General features: G+C 39.3%; 1 non-coding gene across 1 annotated transcript; it reads left to right on the forward strand.

The window, feature by feature from the left end:
• Positions 1 to 432: 432 nt before the first annotated feature.
• On the forward strand, positions 433 to 514 carry Trnas-cga (transfer RNA serine (anticodon CGA)). The gene has a single exon. It is a non-coding gene; the product is annotated as a tRNA-Ser (tRNA).
• Positions 515 to 20,614: the final 20,100 nt, after the last annotated feature.

Consider the following 20,614-nt stretch of genomic DNA (forward strand, 5'->3'; position numbering starts at 1 on the left):
CCTTAGAAGGAAACTTGTTTTGCACAACGGTGCGCGATATGTTTTTTTGCGATTTTGTTGGGTTTTCTCCATCTTCGTTTGCTAGTCTGAGATAAACCGGAGATAAACTTTCAATTTCAATGAATAAATGCCTTTTTGGTGCCGCTGCACAGGCACCACTTGAAATGGCTTGGTTTTGCAGCTTGCTTTGTTTATCTCTCACACATCGTTGAATGAATATCGTTGCCACTGGCAACGTTCTGTTAAACAAATTCCAGTTTGTGTAGAGTTGTTCATCGAATTTGTATGATTCATTTGTAAAGGACACATACATACACATGCATGAACCAGTATTTATAGAATGAATGTAGTCATCGCTGGTACTTTGTAAAGCAATTTATTATGTCCAAGTTGATTTTACTTGTTTGGCTGTGAATACATCATCTCACACAAGCAGTCGTGGCCGAGTGGTTAAGGCGTCTGACTCGAAATCAGATTCCCTCTGGGAGCGTAGGTTCGAATCCTACCGGCTGCGCATCTCTTTTTTGGCTGCCGCATCTTCCATAACACAAGCCATCGAATGGGCCACAGTTGACCTACTAGAGTGCCATCTGTCCTCATTTCGGTTAAACTACCACAGTGCTATAAATATTATAGCATCGACTAGTCAAACAAGCAGCTGATGTCATTTTTTCCGATGTCACCAACACACCGATACCGGTGGATTTTGCATAATTCACTTCACGCCGGCAGGCAACAATCGTCGCAGCAATCAGTGCTAGCTGTCAGCTGCGCAAAAACAGGTTCCACCATCGGTAAGGGCGTTGCTTCCCTGTAGTGTGATAATGTAATCTCGTGCTGTTCTGGCGTGTCGGTGCCTTCAGGGTTAATGTTAGAAGTGAATCTGTCGCTGCTGCCATCGAACAGATGGTGGCCAAGCCGAACGATCGCTGCTGCACTGGTGACGTGTTTTAATGGTAAGTGTTGGTGGTGTTGATAATTGAGTAGTAAAACAAAACAGAACCTGCTTTGCGTCCGTGAAGCTGACCGGAGGACGGACGGAGTATGAATTCTGCGGAAATGTAAACAAAATTAATAAGCAAAAACAGCTGTAACACCAGGGCTGGGCCTTGGAATTTTATCGCTGAAAACTTTACAAAAATGAAATTGGTGTCTTTTGGGTACACCGCTTGTTGATTTGGGTGGTGACTCAGTTATGCTCTGTGATCACTGAATCACGTGTATTGTTCAACTCAATGATCTTTTTGAAACGCCATGGTCATGTGATGCACCGTAATTTGCTCTCACTAAATTCCACTTCAAATCTGCAACCATAGTTTGAAATCCGATAAGAAATTTACTGGACCAGAGCAGCGATAACGACGCTGTTGTTTATTATCTCAGGCCAAGTAAAAGCAGTAGCGAGATTGTTCTTGCCACTCTTCTAAGCTGTCACTTAAATTGAGGTTAATTCAAATCTTACTATGGCGGCAAAAACAAAGTGCCATTACGACAGACGCGGAAAACCTACATTCACCGAAGATGACTGGACTTTCTCTGACGCTAAAACGGTCCACACGATCTGATTGGATGGACAGCGACCGTTGAACTTCCTACTTCAGGCGTGTCGCGGCAGCTTCGTAGAACCGTGGGCGTTCGGAAACACTCAATTTGGATCAATTACGGGGCTGTTGATGGGGTTGTCAAACTTGAACCATCATGCGTTTCCAAACGGCTTACGAAATGGGACCAAAATTGAAGGGGCGTAATCAACAGCCATTCTGAATAGCACCCACTCGTTGCAAAACCATTTGTTTACACACTTTTTGCTGTAATCTTCAGTGCCGGTACGGCACCATCGCTCACACATTGTCCTGTTTTTTTGTTTACACATGCTGCGCTCGTTATCTCCGTGGCCGTGCTCCATTGTCTGCAAGTAAACCATCATCATTTCACTATCATCGTAATTCTCGTACACAGATACGCCATACGCGTACTATAATTTTGTTTTTGCAATTCTTGCCGCTCCGGTCCGTCGCCGTTGATGAGCCGTCCCTTGCTGCGCTACTTCCGCGGCTTAGGCAGAACAGCCGTCGCACTTTACTCCATGTGGTGATCGCGCGCCCATTACGTCTCGCTCCTTCCGAGCCTGTTGGCAAATTTCTTCAATTCTGACTGGAGTTTCTTGCTGCTTCTACACCCCACACAAACGACGACGGCGGTGTCGGTATCGCATCACACCGTGTCGTTTGCATTGCTTCATTTGTTAAACACCACCGTCAAGAGACGGATGTGCAAGTGGCACTGGACGGTTACAGAGAGTTCGGAGCTTGGCGCCGCGCCCTCGTCCGTTATCGCCGCCGACACTTGACTTGCGGTTGACGCGTATAAAAGTACAAGTTCTTGATCGCGATCGCCGGAGTTGGGCCGTGAACTTCGGAAGGGTTGTTTCGGGGGAATTTCTGGTGCTGTGGGAAGTGATTGATCGTTGTGGAGAGGTGATCAACCTGTTTCGAGAGTGCAAGCCAGTTCGGTGCAGTTTAATTGGTCGCGGTATTAACGAAAGGATGACGAACCACAGGTGGAGATGTCGAGGACCGGGTGAATATCTGATATGTTTTGTGTTATTGAATACAGACCGTTAATTTGTTACTAAGTGGGTCACTGCTAGTGTGTTGAAGCAAATCTTCAAGAACTCGCAAAAGTGTGAAGACGTAGAGAAATAAGAAGGACAGAACGCTCTTGAATATAAACAAGTTCAATCACATTGAATCGATTTCATAAGCGACTAACGAATTTTTTCTTATCAGTTTACGCCATCATCTGCATTCCTTCATAAATCCGCTCGAAAGAATTTCGAGTATTTGAATTATCAGTATTTTGTAATTTCGCAGCACCGCTCATTGAGAATTCATTCTGTCGACACTTTCGTGCAAAAGGGACACAACTAAAAAAATAAAACTTCGGAATGACATCCTACTACCGTCTACCCCCGTTAGGTTTGACCGCATCTAATCTGAACACTTTTTAATTTGACTCCCTCTAATATGCACATCGTTCTAATTAAAAATTGTTCAAATGTCATTCTGGTAATGGAACGGGGTGAAACTGAACGCAGAATAAAAACAAAACACCAAATAAGGTTGCCAGCAGTGTGTTTTTAGTCGCCCGCTGGGTTGCTAGAATTTCAAACTAAAAATGAATTCTGTTGGTTTGCTTGAGGTGTCGTTCAAACCAACGGGGGTAGACGGTAATGCACTATCATTGACCATTATGTCTAGAAATAGGAATAAAGGACTAGGGAAGGGGAACCATCTTGGCAGGGGTCCTATTTTGGGCACTTTTCTACTATAACTCAGCCAATATTGAACCAATTGACACAATGAACGCGATGAGATACGTATAGTATCTAGCCGTGTACAAAATGTCAAGTCAATTGGTTTGGAATTGGCTGAGTTATAGCGAAGAGTGCCCAAAATATCGGCCGCTGTCCAAGTAGTTCGCTATCCTATCTGCTCCATGCGTTTGAATGAGTATTTTGAAAAAGCATTGCACAAAATGGAAAAATAATGCCTGAATCACTGATTTCTGATCGAACTTTAGAATTTGTTTTGGGCAGATGAAAATTTACATATAGATCTCTATTATGGGTACTTTACCCAATGCTCTTTTCGAGGAGTTTTTCATCAAAATATCTTAAGAATCTTGGGTAAATGTTGTAAAGGAATCGTGTCATAAATTGATATTATTGATCCTCAAAACTTTTTTTCGGACTTTACTAAATACTGTCTGTGTCTACTAAACGCGTAACTATTTAGAAAGAGTAGACTAAGGCTGTGCCAGTTCAATTCTGTCTATATCCAGTATCTTTTTGTAATGGAAATATCCTGTTCTTCCATGGACATGTATTATTTTCCTGGCTGTTTCAGGGTGGGTTAAGGGGTAACGCAACTCCTAATATGTTTAGGAGTTGCGTTACCCCTTAACCCACCCTGAAACACTGGCTGTTACACTTTTTATGAATTCAAAAGTTCTATAGATGTATCGCTCTATGTTTATAACTGTGAAGAGTGTTTCCTTCCACTACTGCTAGGAAGCCATGTGCTATTGGTCCCATTTTGGTATGGTAGTACATCAACTGACTCATCATTCAAACAAAAAAGGGGCACAACAAGATGAGATGAGAATTTAAAAACGGGTCCCGAGTGTCACCCGAAACTATTCACACCTTGTGACGTATCATACTGAGTTGAGTTGAGTTAGTTACCTACTTATGTTCTTTTGACTGATCTTTTTTTTTTCTTCTCCGTGAATTAATACCTCGCTGCCAGTTCGAGGAATCGATTAGAACAAATGATAATGTAAACTTTGTTTATCTTTTCTGGCACTTCTTTATATGCATGAAGAATCTGCATGGAGTAATGGCACGAGGCATTTATCGTATTGGCACAAACAATCAGACATAACACTCTTCAAAAGGGTGTTCGATTCTTTCACATTCGTTTTATAGCTTTAAATATAGAGGGAACTTGATCCCTGGGGAGACTTGTTCCCCCCACATTTTCTCGGAATCAAAAACAGTTTTCTTCTAGCACATTTTTTTCCAAAACTACATCTTGACAGACGACAATGTTTTGGTTACAATTGATTTTGATTGTACATTGCATTATTTTTTAATGGCTGATGGTTTGTTTTCAGTCCTTCAGAAATCTTTTAGGCGATTCCGAAAAATCTCAATAACTTTGTAAAAATTGAACCAAATCGTGTCAAAATTTAACATCACATAGTGTAAATAAAACGCTATCAAACGTATTTATTCATATAAGGCTGTTTTATAAATATTTTAATTAATGCAGCTTGGTATATATAACAGTGGCATGGGGAGACTTGATCCCTCGACGATTACACACACATTATACATGTGAAAAATAAAATTCTATTCGGAAGCCTCTATTTGCTCGGAATTCTAGTGTATTCAATGATATAACTTGTCAGATAATTATTATTTTATTACACACCATAAAAAGAGGGATCAAGTCTCCCCATTTTCAAAATACAGAATAACCTTAACAATTTAAGGAAATCTTATAATTTCAAATTCACCATATTTATCAAAAATACAAGAAAACTTGAAATGAAAATGAATAGGAAGCTTCTGGAGTTATTTTCCCTTTAAATTAACCATGTGCTTAAAAGGGGATCAATTGTGGCCCATTTTTGAAAAATACATCATAAGACATGCCTCCATAAAAACACAGTTTTGAAAACTTTAACAATAATAACAATAAAAGTCCTTCTGTGTATAAACTTGCAAGAGATGTTTACCTTCCATTCTGTATGAAAAACGGATCAAGTTTTGTGTTTTTTTGAAGTTACAGGCAAATTAAGAAAAAGGGATCAAGTCTCCCCAGTCTCCCCTAAAGGGAGATCGATATGTGAAACGAGAATGTGTTATTTCAATGTTTTCATTGATTTTTTGATAAAATGAATAAGTGGATTTCCAGCAGCTAGTTTTACGCATATCTCAGATGCCAATCTTCGTTCCTGCATTCTTTGCCAAAACTGGAATACTGGTTTAATCAGATGTTTTTTGTTTACCAAAATGAATGACAGTTCGACGCCTTTTATAAAAGATATAATAGTTTTGCGTGCTTGAAAAGGATACAACTTTTTCCTTCGCTCTGACTTTGGAGTTCCACTTATGTTATGTGGAATGCAGGTGGTCCGTAATTCATCGTGGCTGAGAGTGTTTCGCGTGGTTCTAACAATAGGTGGCAGTCACTGATTTAAATTTCAACCATCGTTCAACAATCCAGCTTTTTACGCTGGCTATAAAAACAGTGAGGGGTGATTCGATTATGACATTTCTTGCCGACAGATTTTATAGTTAGGTCTGAGTAGGCTGAAAATGTAGGTTGTTGATTCAACTGTCAAAATTTTTCACAAATGTTTGTAGTTGACCGTATCGTTTCATGATTCTTTAAATTCCTCATTTGTAATTACTTTTTTTGTCATTTTAGGCACAATTGACCAGATCAACGTTGTATTGGCAGCTGTGAATACATTCTTGAAAAAGTAGTGATAGAGGCTCATTGTAATCGAGTAGAAATTGGGCCAAAATCTGGCCGAAACTGTCCATAAATACATTTTTAACAACTTTGTGATGTGTATCTTTCCAAGCGTAGAACAGTGGAATGCGAAGTAATTTACAATAGTTTGAATAGGAAGGATATCTCGAGCTTGGTCTTAGATCTGGCCGGATCTCTGCCCGTTCACGACCCTTACAATGCATTCCGTTACCCAGGGCAGTGCTTCCCAAACTCAGTTTTCGCGGCGCCCCAACGTGTTGCAGGCTCGCTTTTTTACTCGTTTTAGCGAGCCTGCAAGAGACTGGTGCGTCGCGAAAACCGAGTTTGGAAAGCACGGGTCCAGGGAATGCGTGAAACAAAAATGTTATTCACTCAAAGAAAAATTTTGAGAGTTTAATTGGACCTCAAAGATTTCATTCAACCTCCTGATAAGAGGTTCAAAAAGTACCTAAGCTACCATTTCTGCTACATTATGTCGACCTTTAGTCAATCGCGGCTTTGGTTTCAATGCAATGCATGTAATGAAAGTACCCACTTACCCCGAGCGGTAATGGTGGCGGTAGGTTAATCTGAGCGGTCGAAATTTTGACGCTTCTGGGGGATCGTCTCGGGGATCATCTTCGAATGGTGGAAGAAGGAACGAAGCCACTTCTATTTTCCTCATTATTCTCTAAGAAATGTAAAACATCCTCGCTCGTTTGTACCCCACTACCGCCATTGCCATTCGCGGGTAAGGGAATACACCTGCTGGGCAGTGATGGTCCTGATCTGGTACTATTTGCAATGCACGGAATTATGACGCTCGGTGAATGTTACACCGGGATTCTGGCTAAGCAATTATAAATAAAATCCTCATACAACCCTTCAGGATCGCTATCAGGACCCCGCAATTTTCTGGTCTAAAGTTTTCACACTCCATTTACAGGTGCCAGAGTTCACACTGTATTTGTCGACGGTCAGCACTACTGTTAAATTTTAGTGAAAACCCTTCCTTGGTTCATGAATTAATATCTTGACATTTATTTTATACCGCGCAGATCGCATTTTTCACAGTATGAACCTAAAAAGCAAGATTTCAATTATTAATTAGGCAATTATAAATTAGATTTCATTTCCCGAAAACCAGAATTGAAATACTTGACGTTTTATCGAACACAACAAAATGTTTCTTTTTTGTTAAAGAGATTGCTTCGATCAAACTATAATAAAATTATAGTGTCGGCAAGAAATGTCAGCGAGGGGTGATTCAAACTTTATGGCACCCAGCGTAAAAAGCTGGATAATGACAATATCGCAACCCGAATTTGTTGCGACAATCCATCCAATGCGACATAGGTTTGTCTCAACTTGAACAGAATAGGACAAAGATCGTACAGCAGGAGTTAAGAGACTTTAAAGACTTGCATTGCGATTTTCGAGAGATAATTCTGAGTGGGTAAACACTCTCCGAGCAGAAGAAAATAACAAGTATCAAGGTATTTATTTTAAATACTACCATACCTTGATATGCCCTTCATTAGGTGGTAATAAGAGGCAAAATAACTAAAACGAATACCAAAATTTTGTATAAATAACACCTAGAAAATAACAAGTCTTGTTATTTCAATAATGAATGCATACCTAAAATTTCAAGAGCTGTATTTGTTATTCCAAAGTGATTGAAAAACAAACTAATAACATTTCTTGTAATTTAATGTTTCTTATGTTCGATGATTTCATGATGTAATAGCAAATCTTGTTCTTCGATTATTTTCATTGCCAAACTAACAAATACTACATCAATACCAAACTCTGCTCAAATAACTCCAACTGTTATTGAGATGTTCTCATAACATTTCGTAGAATAACGCAGCAATAACAATTTTAGGTATTTTGGCACATGTTGCTCTTCGCGTGGTATTTGTACGGTATGCCCTTCTGTTCGGGTCATCATCAAAAAGTTTCGATTTTAGATTACCAATAATCGAATATGCACGAGTTAACAGCATACGCAACAAGTTTAGGCTATATTTTGTCACCAGTTGGGATAAAGAATAATTGCCGCGTCTTCTTTGTTAGGTACTGGTTTTTTTTCTGTCTCTTTTGTCCGACAATTCTTTTCTCTGGTGGCAGCGTGTTCATAGAAAAGACAAACAAATTTTTATTTTTTTTTTCTAAGAGATACGTCTGTTTGTCTTTGATATTGGCAATTCTTTTCTTCTTAATTATGATGTTCCGGAGTTGTTGCTTTGATTAACTCTACGTCGCAATGCAATGAATTTGAATTGTACATTGAATTCTTGTTCTTTGTGATACATCTGCCCGCGAGAAAAAAACAATTTCGTAAAAACTCGCTGAAGCTTTTTTATTGAATTGCCTGAAATTTAAAGAAGAGAGAGTACCGGGCCACTTGAACAATGGCTCGCGTTTTGGGCTCTTTTCCGCTATAACTCAGTCAATTTTGAACCAATTGTCTTATAATTTAGTACACGGCTAGATACTGTACCTATCTCACCGCTTTCCAAAAATTGTTTGACATATACATAGATACCCGGTATGTTTCCAAACGAGAACAAAGGGAACACCAGCAACGTTCTTCCTCTATAGTTTCTTAACTCTATTAGACATAGTGTAGGGTATCCTACATCAAATTGCATTACCAAAAGAAACCTGGAGTAAATTACTCAAACTATTCTCTTGAAAATTTGGGTAGAATTAATTTAGAGTGTAGTGTTTGCACTGTTTTTTTATCGTTGTAAGTTTTTAGAAAACTAGCAAAAATGGCGTCACCTAAAAAGGAAAGTTGCGAGAAGTGTTTCAAAGCATTTCAGGGGCGTTTCATGAGATTTCCATTTTTTTTTCTGTAGGGGTTACAGGAGTTCAAGGACGTTCGGGGATATTTCAAAGGAATTATGGGGATTGCAAGGGCGTTTCAATAGTATGAAGCCCCTTGGGAACCCCTGAAACATTCTGAGACCTTGAAGTATCACTTAAAACCCCCTGGGACTCCCAAAAACACTGGGACCCTCAGCATCACCTCTAAGCAGACGCGTGAACTTGGTCAAATTATTGAGGGGGCAAAGCCCGGTTTTTCTGATTTTTTGTGTGGGAAAATCGAAAAATCGTCAAATATGGGGGGAGCTAAACCACAGGGTTGTTACAACAGCGCGGGTTTCGCGAATTTGGCGCGGATTTGACCCTAGAATTCGGCCCTCGCGCGGATTTGGCGCGGAATTGGTTTTGCTGCTCCATTATGTAAATTTACTATGTGGTTTTACTCTGATTTGCGTAATATTTTTGTTGTGTGAGATTGCATTCTATTTCTCTACTAGTCAGCGATTGATGAACCCCTTCGACGTACTTTGTTATGTGGATTTTGCATGTGACAATACTGAGAGTTTTAGTCCTTCTATTCCCGTTGATATGAATGATAGAGCCTTTGGATCATAAGAAATATGTTTCAGTAATAATTCAATACAATAAGGATCTAGAAAGCTTTGAACTAAATCAGCTCAGTTACAACTGTGTAGTATATAGTCGTAGCAATTTACTACATTTTGCATAATTAGTTTTTACAACATAGGGTATTGATTCCCTTATTAAGCATGTGGTTCCCATTTGTATCTTACGAAAAACAAAGGATTGACACGCTGTTTGTTTTATTTTTTTATTTTTGGATTTTTTTGTTAGAAGTGAGCACGCATGACAACAAAAAGAACGGAATCAATCGGTGCCGTAATCGCTTGTTTTCGAATATGATGAATATGGGAGCGTGGGATTATTGATGGCACACATACCCTATTCAAGTAAATCATGCAAGAACTCTCTCACCTTTATTAATGACATAACATATAGTATTTTTTGGATTTACAGGAATGAACCAAACTTTGAGCTCTACATCAAGAAATCCCATGGCAATTCTGCATACAAACTTTAGAGACACAAATCTGACGAACGAAGCATCGAACCAAGCCGCACTCGTTTATCCTGGCTTTGCTCACTTGCAAAAAGAGGCGGCTTTTCCAAATCGAGCGCATTCGTTTACGAATTTTAAGAATTGGTACTCTTGAAAACGTGAATAGGGGTCCAAGTCGGCCATTCTGGCAGCCATATTTGTATTCCATGTAGTTTCTCCTTAAGAGTAAAATCGGAGGAATTCCGGGGATGCACCCAAAAGAAGATCCTGGATGATTTTCTGGGTTTTGGTATGGAATTTTTAAGAAGTATAAATGGACTTTATATTTTTTTTTCTTTGGGGTTACTGCTTTCATCATAAAAAATATCAAGTGATTTGTTTCGTAATGCCTGATTTTTTTCAATAATTTCCTGTAGTAATATCGAAAGAATTTGCTGATGAATATTCTCGAAAGAGTTTCGGACAAAACATTAGAATTTTTGATTAAATTATCAGGTAAAGCCCTCGAGACCCTCTTCTGAATTACTGGAATACCTTATGAAATTGGATGAAACTCCACAAAATATTTCTTTATGAAAATTCTGCACCAATTTCCCCAAGATTTCCATTGCAGATATGATCATACACGTAACTACAAAGCCAGCAAGTTAAAAAAAAACAATAGAATTTGTTTCTAAGAATTTATAATATTTGTAATATATTTTAGAAATCCATGGCTGGAGTAATCCATCCATCAGAAGCCGCTAGAAGAATTTCCGTAATAATAGATTTAACTTTGAAATTTTCAGAGAGGTCCATAGAGGCATTTCTAGTAAAAATCTTGAGATCATTTTTGGAAAATCTGTAAGGTACCATGAAGCAAATTTATAAAAATGCATATCAATCCCGGTGAAAATTAATAATTAGTATGTTAAAAAATAACCCTGTGCGATTTTGCAAAAACTTAATATCAAATAACTGCAGAAATTCCTGGAGATATTCTTGAAAAAAAAAAAACCCTGAAAGAATTTTAAATCAGCAAAAAATCTTTAAAAAATTGCAAATTGTCTTTCATGAATTTTCCCAGAATGTCCTCCAATGTTGTTGTAGGAATTTTTAGTAGTATAATTGCGGAGGAAGGTATTTTCTGTTTTTTTTTACAAGCATCTCCCCATGTGTTCCTCTTGTCATTAACTACACCCCCATCCACCCTCATAGACTTTGTCCACACAAAATTTTCGAAATTATTATGAACCCCCTATCCCCTAAGAGTCTACATAGCTCATCGAAGGGCCCTATAGTATTCTTCCTGGAGAATATTATCTATTTTTTTTCTAGAATGTCTCACTGCGATTTTCCAGACGTAACTAAAATAAATCTCAAAGTTAATTAAAAAATTACCCCCTTACGAATCTTTTGGTATATTTTTCTGGATGACGAATTCTGACAGATTTATTCAAGAACGCTCTGTAGATTGGTACAGCGATTTTGCTAAAATTCCTTGAAGGAATATTGCTGAATAAAAAACATATAAAATTAAGTTCTGACAAAACGTTTTTGAAGATAGGTTAGAATATCTAAGATGAGCTGCGTTAATTTACGAATTAAAGGTTAGTCCAAAAAAAGAATTCGAATCGAATAACGAATCAAAGTTAGCCTACTCAAATAGCCCACTCCAGTTTAAAGTGGCTTTTCTTAATACACTATTGTAGACCTAATTTAATGTTTAATATAAACGTAATGTAGAAAAATGAAACTTTAGGGAACTCGCGGATTTGGCGCGAATTTATTTCCAGTATCGCGCGGATTTGGCGCGGATTCAAATTTTGCTCGCGCGGATTTGGCGCGGATTTTTTTCCACGCTTCTTGTAACAACCCTGACCATGAAGCCCCCCCCCCTAAATTGGCGCCTATGCCTCTGAGACCCCTGAAACGTCCCTAGGACCCCCTGGAGCCCCTTGGAACTCCCTGATACCTCTTTAAATGCCCCTCAGTCCTCCCGGTACTCTCAGAAACGCCCTCGAGACCCCTTGCAGCACCTCTAAGATCTCGTGGTACTCCCTTAATCCCCCTGAAACACCATGAGGCCCTCGTGAACTTTCCTGGAGCGTCACTTAGGCCTGCTGGAAACCCTCTGATATCTCCTGAAACGCTCACAAGACCTACTGAAGCGCCACTGAGATCTCTTGGAGGCCTCTAGAACCCCTCAGAACCCACTTAAATACCCCTGTGACTTCTTGGTACCCTCTGGGCCCCCCCCTTGATACGCTCCTTTAATATATTGTCCCATTTTACTTGTACGTACTATATTTTGTCTGAGAAATCTACACTGTTAGTGTGATCCATAATGGCCAGGTCGATTTTCTTTTCTTTATTATTTGAGGATGGTCCATAATGCATCTTTATAGTCGTAATATAAGAAGCCGTCCATAATTGTTGCATATATCAAATTTTAACCGTTTATCGTGGTTTTAATTATTTTCCAACATTTTAGTAATTTTCAGCGATTAAAGTTGTAATTCATCAGAATGTTATGTAAAACAACAAAAAAGGTTTTAATCATTGGGATAAGAAATAAAAATAATGAAAACATTTTTTTATCCGAAAAACGGCTTCTTGGGTAACCCATAATTGTGCAATGAGTGAAACACTAGTTACCAGTCATCCTGTATAAACCGTGATTGTCTGGGTTGTCCTCTGATGTCCATTTTAAATTCTTTTTATATGTATTCAAAGATTTCTAAGTACCAATTTATTATATTCGATGTATTTTAATCCGGGGTCAAATTGATCACTTTAAGGTAAAACATCATAAAACACAAATATGGTTGCCACAATGGCCGACTTGAACCCATACTCACGTTTTCAAAAGTTCTAATACTCCTGATTTGGATTATGTGCCTCTTTTTGTAAGTGAGCAAAGCCAGGATAACAAATGTTTGGTTGGGTTAAATCACTTGCCAAGGGGCTGACAAGATGACAAAAATGACGATTTTTCATCAAATCGCACCTAATTTATCGCGTAATATCTCAATAATTAATGTTGTAACATGTACAAAACTTCACATTTCTATGAAGAGAAAGTATAGATACACCTTTCCTGTGAAAATTGTGGCAGCCATCTTGGATTTGACCGCCATTTTGAATTTTATTACTAAATCACGATCTTTGCTGTATTCGCAATCGTCGATTTCAAATCCGAACTCACCATTATGAATCTGAGAGTTTGAGCTTTTCAAAACATTAAAACATTTAAGTGTGCATTGACCGCAACAATGAGATATCGATGAAAACGTGAACCAACCTCCCATTCTGATCAGCATGTGATGCGAAGCGTATAATTGCTAATGGCTTTTTGTTGGACGTAAAACGTTAAGTTTTGAATAATTGATTTAATCAAAACCTACCCTAACAAGACCTTTGTAATCCACAATCGAAGTATTTAGTTTAACCTAGTCACTTTGATTTACATAGGAGTAAAGGCTACGTATTTCTGCACCTATACAATTGATGAGAATAGATAGGCAAACATGATGTAAAATGCGCCCATAAAATAAGGCAATCCGATGCATTCGAGTCTGAGTGACAGTTATTATTTAATTATAATACGCCTCTGAGAGGTTTCCAAATGGTTTCATTCATGAGAAAATGTTACAACACGCACAATGTGGTATGTTGAATAACTTTTCTCTGCACATATCACAATTGACCTATCTATTTGGGTCAATACACAGCTTGTTTCTAGAGTAGTTCCCGAAATAGAACTACCCACCTTTTTCCTTCCCCTTAACAATCCTATGCCTAATAATAAGTGCGTGTTTGTGAAGTGGGAATGAATAGCTGACGTATTTTTTGATATCCAAACCAATCAATTATAGTGTATCGAATCGAGGTGTGAGAAGCCCATGTATTGCAGTTTCAATCATATTTATAGATGTTTACTATAGCAGTGTCGATTCACTCTTCACTTGCAGGTAATCTTCGGACATTTTTCGGTAGTTTGCGTTCATTTGCGTAATTCATTTATTTAATTAATTCTAGTAAAGCGTGTCTACTTAACGGTTTTTACAGTTGAATTTTATGTATGCATTACAAGCGTGGTTCAAAAAATCGATTTTGCTCCACACCGCTTATTCGATTCGTAATCAGATTCTATGCCTTTTCTCGAAATTTTAGCTGAATTGGTTGAAAATTAAGAGTGCACAAGCCCCTCAAAGTTTGTATGGGAATTGCTATGGGAAAACGACATTTTTTCATTCAATTGATCGTAGCATTTCCCCAAGTGGATTAGGGTGTTAGTTAACCCTTGGTACTGCTAGGCTACTCTATCAGGTACAACTTTGCCGAAGACCATATTCAAATCGGACGCCTCATTCATTAGATATATTAGATGTATTAGATTAGAAACTTTAACAGTGATCGTTCAGCTTTCCAGCAGGCAACATTGCTGCACATGGCGCCAAAGATAGCACACAGAAATCAACGCTACTATGTTTCAAGGCGACAAGTTGGATTGCGGGAACTACCGCGCGATCTCACTACTAAGCGCTGCCTACAAGATACTCTCTCAAATTTTATGCCGCCGTCTATCACCGATTGCAAGAGAGTTCGTGGGGCAATATCAGCCTGAATTTATGGGTGAACGCGCTACAACGGACCAGATGTTCGCCATCCGCTAGGTGTTGCAGAAATGCCGCGAATACAACGTGCCCACACATCACCTGTTCATTGATTTCAAATCGGTGTATGATACAATCGATCGAGAACAGCTGTGGCAGATTATGCACGAATACGGATTCCCGGATAAACTGATACGGTTGATCAAGGCGACGATGGATCGAGTGATGTGTGTAGTTCGAGTATCAGGGACACTCTCGAGTCCCTTCGAATTACGGCAAGGTGATGGCCTTTCGTGCTTGCTGTTAAATATTGCTTTAGAGGGTGTAATTAGGAGAGCGGGGATAAACACGAGTGTAACGATTTTCACTAAGTCCGCTCAGCTGCTTGGTTTCGCTGATGATATTGATATTATTGCTTGTAAATTTGAGACGATGGCGGAAACGTATATCCGACAAAAGAGTGAAGCCAGACGAATCGGACTAGTCATCAACCTTCCAGGACGCGCGCCATCAAGTAACCGAAACTGCACCGCGCTCGCACTGTATATGAAAAGCGAGGTTTTTTGATAGTGTTGTATTTTTTACACAGCGCGCGCGCTGAAGGGCTAATGTGTCAAAGACAAAGTACATGATGGCAAAGGGCTCCATGGAGGAATCACCGCGCCCGCCACCCCGAATTCATATCGACGGTGATGAAATCGAGGCGGTTGAAGAATTCGTGTACTTGGGCTCACTGGTGACCGCCGACAACGACACCAGCAGAGAAATTCAGAGGCGCATTGTAGCAGGAAATAGTACTTACTTTGGACTCCGCAGAACGCTACGATCGAATAAAGTTCGCCGTATCACGAAGTTAACTATCTACATAACGCTGATTAGACCGGTCGTCCTCTATGGACACGAAACATGGATTCTACGCGCTCTTGGAGTTTTCGAGCGGAAGGTGTTGCGTACCATCTACGGCGGAGTGCAGATAGAAGACGGGACTTGGAGAAGCCGAATGAGCCACGAGCTGCATCAACTGCTGAGAGAACCAACCATCGTCCATGCCGCGAAAATAGGGAGGCTACGGTGGGCGGGTCACATCATCAGGATGTCGGATAGCAACCGGACTAAAATGGTTCTCGAGAGTCATCCGACCGGTACAAGAAGACGTGGAGCGCAGCGAGCTAGGTGGGTCGACCAAGTGGAAGATGATCTGCGGACCCTACGCAGAGTGCGGAACTGGAGACAAACAGCCATGGACCGAGTGGAATGGAGACGGCTACTATGTACAGCAGAGGCCACCCCGGCCATAGCCTGATCGGTAAGGTAAGTAGGGAATCGCGCCACTTGGGCGGTGGCTTCTATATTCGTCTGTTTTCCACTATAACTCAGTCAAATTTGAACCAATTGACACAACTTTTGGAATGTGGTGCGATAGGTATAGTATCTACCCGTGTACAACATTTCAAGTCAATTGATTCAAAATTGGCTGTGTTGTAGTGGAAAACAGACGAATATAGAAGCCACCGCCCAAGTGGCGCGATACCCTATATTTCAAGGCAAATTGCAGTGATGCCCATCGAATAGTGTAACCATCATGACCAAAGATATTGATTCTTTCGTTTTCCCATTAGTAAATCCCATACAAACTTTGCAGGGCGTGTGCTCTCTCAATTTTCAACCAAATCAGCTCAATTTTTGGGAGCAGGCTTAGAATCTGGTAACAAATCGAAAAAGCGGTGTGGAGCAAAAACGATTTTTTGAACCACGTTAATGTATTTCTTATTATTACATTTAGGCTCAGTGTACCAGTTATGGCTATAGTACCTCAAATTCGACATAGTTGATTTTCAACTTTTAACGATGCAAATCATCAAGAAAAAATATGTGAACAATAGATCACGTTCATAAAAGATGATTGCACTCATTCAAATTTCACATTTTGCTCAAATTATGATAGAAATAAATCATTTTCCTTAAAATTTCGGCTTCCTTGCACCCTATTTCGCCATAGTGTACCAGTTATGGCAAATCCCATAAGGAATGCATATAAATAGTGCGAAGTGGAACCGAAATTAAAAAGTATGTCCATAACTGGTACAGGGTTCCTATCATTGGCACACGCCGTAATAAATAGTAAAAGTGGGTTTGGCTCAGATTTTATATTTTTCCTGTAAAGTATGAACACAAATCTATCATTTGACATATCGACGACATTCGTCGGTCTTCTTCTTATTTTTGTAGAAGTAGTTTTCCTTAGGTAGTGCGATAACTGGTACAGGCACCCTATTCCCGAATATTTTACTATGACTGTTGTCCCAGATGAATTTCTTGCAACACCTGTTCCAGAAAGTAAAAATGAACTGAAAAAGCTTATTTCGCATGTTCTGCTTACAATGTGCGTACGCAATCATAGTTGACGTTTGCCCGTTCATCGTCTATTCATAATAAATGTGTGAATCAGAAGCCGGCCGGCCGGCACGGTGCGTGGGATAAATATAGGTATGCAGTGAAGTATTAGCAATTAAACAGACGTTATCCGCCCAACAGAAAAGACAAATCGTGGTAGAAGAGAAACAGATGAGCGTCAGCTCATTACGATGATAAGGTATATTTTATGAATTAGCTGAATGTACGGAGTAGTGGACGATTACTGAAGTGCTGTAGTATTAAATAATTGAATAATGCTGTGTAGGGGTAGTTGTAGGTATCAGTTTGGACAAGTCAACCAAGGATTGCGAAGCAGCCATAGGTTGAGGATTAGTCCATCGTTGAAATAATTAGTTTTTAACCATTTTCTAAGTATGAACTCAGTGGTGAATAAAATCCCGCACGCTGAGTCGTTAAAGTCCTAACAAATCTGTGTTATCATTCGTGATTTTTTGTTATCCATTCAGATGACGTCTTCAATGTTTGACGACATCGATGTAGAATCAACCGAATATCGAAAGTGAAGATTGAAGCAGCTAACACCACATGGTACGATTGGAAACGGCCAATGTCTTTGTTAATATTTTCATAATACTGGCTTTGTATTTTTCAAAAATAAACTTGATAAACAAATATTAGCGCTGCTGTTGATAAGGATTCGTCTATATGTATTGAACCGGTTTAGTAGATAAAAATAATCGATGTATAAATTTTTGCTTGCAAAATGTGGGCTTCAGGTTGCTTATCAATAAGTATTATTCAATATCAGCTGATGTTTTTATGTGCGCTCCAACTCGTGCCAACCCAAGCAACAATTTCATGACCAATTTGCTTTCAAGGTGTTAAGGAAATCGTCATAAAACCAAGTTGGTTACAAAACCTATTAAAAATCTTCTCTGATCTACAGTAGACGTTCGGTCGGTGCAAGCGGTTTAACTGCAATGCTTTTTAACTGCAAGTCCGCTAAGTGCAACAAATTTGCAGTTATCGCACCGCTATCCGTCAAAACGGTGCGCCAAGTTAGCCCAAATGAACAATCGAATGAATTTTTCGTTCATTTAACGTCAATTGATGGGTTGTTGACGCCTATCTGACGTTGCAGTTATCGAATTTTGTTCGCTAAGTGAAACGTAAACATGTTGCAGTTATCGAACGTCTACTGTACTTGAACAAAAAATGTTACCGTCTGCCCCCGTTAGTTTGACCGCGTCTAATCTGAACACTGTTTAGTTTGAACCCCGCTGATCTGCACAACGTTCAAACTAATGTCGTTTTCGTTTTTGATTCAGTTCCAACCTGGGTTGGAACTGGATGAGATCACAGTTTCAACCCCAACCCGACTTCGGTTTCGCTTGTACTAAAGTTTGTTTGAGTTTGTTTGACGTTTGTTTGTGTACACATTTTCCGCCAATCCAGTTCCAACCCAGGTTCAAAAACGAATTCGACATAAAATGGTTAACCTCATTCTGCTCATGGAACGGGGTGAAACGGAACGCAGAATCAAAACAAAACAGCAAATGTGTTTTTCGATGCCCACAGAGTTACTAGAAGTTCGAATTAAAAATGAACACTGTTAGTTTGCATGAGAGGTCGTTCAAACCAACGGGGGTAGATGGTACTTGGGGATCAAACATTGGCCGCTGATTTATTAGCTAATGATAGAAATTACTTAAAACTGAAGAGTTACATCTAAGTAATTTTCTAGAGTTTTGACAACTTTTAGAGCTACATTTAGAGGTATTGAACGATGACAACCAAATGTTATTTCTTAAATAAACCAATTGGGTGACTTTGAGTTGACAATATATGCTGCTTTTTCATAGACACGTAGTTATCTGCAACAATGAATAAGGTTATATTACTCACAAATGTTATCAGTAACGTCAGGCTTGGAATGGTATGTTTCAATATGGTTGTGTCAAGCGATCACTCATTATCGGGTAAGCTTACAAACCATGGTGCAACAGTTGAATCGAAATAATTAAGGAAAATCGGGGTACAACAAACTCCAAGGGTGGCAATCGTTACAAATTAATAGATTTTTAGTCAAATCTTTGCAGCAAGTGCTGGAAGCATCATTGGTGGATTCCTTAGAAAAGACCCAAGCAATAATTCATGAGTATGAAATTCATGGAAAATTCTCCTCAAGACTAAAGATAAGGAAAAATTTTTTTATAGTTATTCGTAAGAAAATGATACAATGGATAAACCCCGTTTTTGTTGAGTAAATTTATGGACCCCTTGCCATTGAAAAAAAATCATCACATGGGTATATTAGTACCTGGAGCGGACCTGGTGTGATGGTTAGAACACTTGACTCTCACGCCGAGGACCTGGGATCGAATCCCACTCCCGACAAACTCGCAAAATGTGAGTTCTTCCTTCGGAAGGGAAGTAAAGCGTGGGGCCCGAGATGAACTAGCCTAGGGCTAAAAATCTCGTTAATACAGATAAAAAAAAAAAAAAAAAAATATTAGTACCGCCGATAAAGAAATGGTGCTAAAAATAACTTTTTGTTTTGTTACATAAAGTATGATAGAATCAGCGAGAGCGGCAGCAGCACAGGTAAGTTTTCACAGGTAAGTATTTTCTTCCAGCAGAATTCTTCAGGCACAGGTAAGTTCTTCTTTTTCAGGAATAGTCTTCGAGGTTCTTCATATGCGGTATCACATACAGGTAAGTATAATTTTGTTACAGCACTTTTTCACATTTTTTGAGTTTTAATTCACTTTATTTCAGGAAATGCAGAATTTAGTGGTAAACACTGGTTTTCTTCATGCTACATGCTATAGATAACTTTAATTCACTCTTCTTCAACATGACATTCTTAACTCTACGATACATAATAGGATAAAAAGAGAAAATTTTCTGATTCTTCGACGACTTTTATAGTTGATCCATCGGAAATGCGTTGTCCCGGAACGTGTAGGAGGCAATATCGATTTGGGCCACGATGACTACTTTTCGAAGATAGTTGACCTATTTCGAGAGATGACGCAGCTGACGAACAGATAGCGCTGATAATTCAATCATGTTTGAACATCCTGGCCCCTCAGAAATACTATTTCTGCTCACGCTACCAAATTTGGTACCTAATTACGATGTTGAATCGCAATTCATTTGATTCAAATTACTAATTAAGTCCCATGCAAAAGTTACGCTATGCTCGATGAATCGACGTCTCGATGAAACAAACGGGCTGTCCCTCGCAGGTGTCGATGAAGTTTTGACGTTTGCCTTCTTTCCTCGTTCGCCTTGTTGTCACTCTCGTTCGCTGTCATAAATTCGCATTTGGAGATCGCTGCTGCAGACCAGTTTTGATGACGAACGAAACTTTCCTGGCAAAAAAAGACCCGGTAGCGGGTTTCAACGGATATAAAATAGTTGGACAGGGACTCACCTGGTCCCTGTTACAACAGGGCCTTGTATTTATTTTGTTGCAGATTGGTTCCCGTCGATCGCTTCGTTGTTACCGGATGTGTTTGCAGTTTTCCCGTCGAAAGAGTTTTCGTCCGACGGTGCGATGGGAAGTACCGTGCCATGCCCTAATACCGTGTGCCTCCTAATACCGTGTATTTGACAAAAAACTCAAATATTTTACTAAGTGTATTATTTTTTTAACTGAGTAACTAGTTCAA

This window comes from Aedes albopictus, chromosome 3 (assembly GCF_035046485.1).
Source record: "Aedes albopictus strain Foshan chromosome 3, AalbF5, whole genome shotgun sequence".
Lineage (NCBI taxonomy): Eukaryota > Metazoa > Arthropoda > Insecta > Diptera > Culicidae > Aedes > Aedes albopictus.